We start from the raw sequence: 2082 nt of genomic DNA on the forward strand, positions 1-2082 counted from the left end.
TTGGGAATCTGATGTAAGCTTTGTTGCCAAAGGAACTGTAAAGGCAAACTGATCCCTTCAGCTTTTTGCCACTACATGTGAAATGGTAAATTCAAAAGTATATTATAGGTATGAAAATGACTCAAGAATAGCTGTCACAATCACAACTATCTTGTAAGTTCTGACTGTGACTTTTCTACCACCTCCAGTGAAGCATCACTGCTAGTATCTGAACAAGAAAAGATGCCAGGTATTTCACAGGGTTTTCTAGCAAACCTCCAACTAGACATGAGGAATTAACTACAAGATTGGAATTTTCCAAGATTCTACAGTGTTGTTGTTGTAGAGATAAGCAAGTAGTAATGATTTGTTTGTTAAAGCTTTTCTGTATTACTATTTCAGAAAGTCATTACTCCTAGCTGTAGAGTCTATTGTTATACTTGTTTATTTATTTTTTCTTCTGTTCTATGTTATAGAAAGAAATGTTTCCTGAGACAGAGAGAGGCACTGCAAAATTGTCTGGAGTGCCCATGGATATATCTGCTGGCTTGAAGACTAGTTATTTAAGAGTAAGTGTATATTCTGGCTTACATGTCCAAGGCTCCAGTGTTATCATCATCTAGGACTACTTTTTTTTTTTTTTTTTTCCTATTTTATTTTTGCAATCTGTTTTTAAGTTTCTCTTCTAGAATAAGACTAGATGTAGGAAAATTAACTGAATCTATTCCATCTCCTTTTATCAAGCAGTAGAATTTCAGTGAAGCCCCAGGACAAGATTCCACATCTGTAGAATGTAATCAGAATCCAGGATTCTATTTCTTCTGTGGATTCTTGCTTCGACTGCTTACCATAGTGTGTTTGTTCATTGTCTCTACTTCAGGGAAAAAGAACCGCGACAAAGCAGCCTTCAGCCCCAAGGCCACAGATAGCTATCTGAGATACTGTGGACACAGCGAACAAGGAGGAAGTGCCAGTAGAGGTAGAAAACTGGATTAAGTGATGGCTGAAAATATGTTCAGCTCTGCTCTTTGTCCTCAACTTACTCATTATTGTGACGGGTAAACATTACTTTGCAAAAGCATTTTCTTCTTTTGATGTAGTCCAAATAAGTAATTACAAATTGTATTTGTAGAGTTGATGTCTTGTTGGTTTGGGTTTTTTTTCCTGATCTATAAATTCTCAACATAAAGGGGTTTCTAGCAGAAACTGACACTGATGCAAATGAATCCTGGATTGTATTTCCTCTGAAATATGAACACCAATGATACTTTTACAAGAAGGTAAGAACGCTATTGCTAAAGAGAATCTGTGTTCAGTGATACATTTGAATGGACTGATCAGAAGTTTTCATGCTAGTACTAGCTTGATGTTGTTTGTCATGGTTTAAGGTGAATTATTGAACATGGTATTGCTTACAGCTGTTTAGTTTTAGTCTTAGAGTTACCTAAGGATTTTCCAAATGTGATCACAGTTGACAGGATCTTAGAATGGCTTGGATTGGAAGGAACATCAAAGATCACTCAGTTCCAATCCCCTTTCTTTAGTTTAAAACCATTTGCCCAGTCTCTGTCTACACATGTAAAAAGTTGATTTCTCTCCTGTTTATAATTTCCCTATAAAATTGGAAGGTCTAAAGGAAGTCTCTCTAGTCCAGCTTTTTGTCCATCAGAGCCCCCAGGTCCCTCTCTGCAGGGCTGCTCTTAATGAGTTATTCACGTCAATGCATGTATCTGGATTGCCCCAGCTAAAATGCAACAGCTTGCACTTGACTTTGTTGAAGCTCATTAGATTCACATGGGCCCCTCATTTGAGTTTGACACTATCCATTTGGATGGCAATCTTCTTCCAAGGTAACTTGAGCCTTGCATCCTCAAAACAGGCATAACAGTTGTAATAGCCCAACTGCAGAAGTTAACTATCTGCAAGCCAGATTCAAGTAAGCTTTTGTTTTGGTGGAATCTTAAAAGCACAGCAATTATTTCCTTTTTGTCTTGTGATTTTGAAATTACTTGTACATCTCTGAATCCTGGATTTCCATGTCTCGTGATATTCTAGTTGAAGTTGTCTTTTTAATGCCAAGGTATCGACAAAGTTTTTCAAACA

The 2082-nt window shown here is 37.1% G+C and overlaps 1 long non-coding RNA gene across 1 annotated transcript; it reads left to right on the forward strand.

Moving 5' to 3' along the window:
- Positions 1 to 447: 447 nt before the first annotated feature.
- LOC107321321 (uncharacterized) lies at positions 448 to 1104 on the forward strand. The gene is made up of 2 exons (XR_001558534.3): positions 448 to 548; positions 860 to 1104. It is a non-coding gene; the product is annotated as an uncharacterized LOC107321321 (long non-coding RNA).
- The last annotated feature ends 978 nt before the right edge of the window (positions 1105 to 2082 follow it).

The sequence above is a fragment of the Coturnix japonica genome, chromosome 1, assembly GCF_054131305.1.
Source record: "Coturnix japonica strain WE chromosome 1, WE-NBRP24, whole genome shotgun sequence".
Lineage (NCBI taxonomy): Eukaryota > Metazoa > Chordata > Aves > Galliformes > Phasianidae > Coturnix > Coturnix japonica.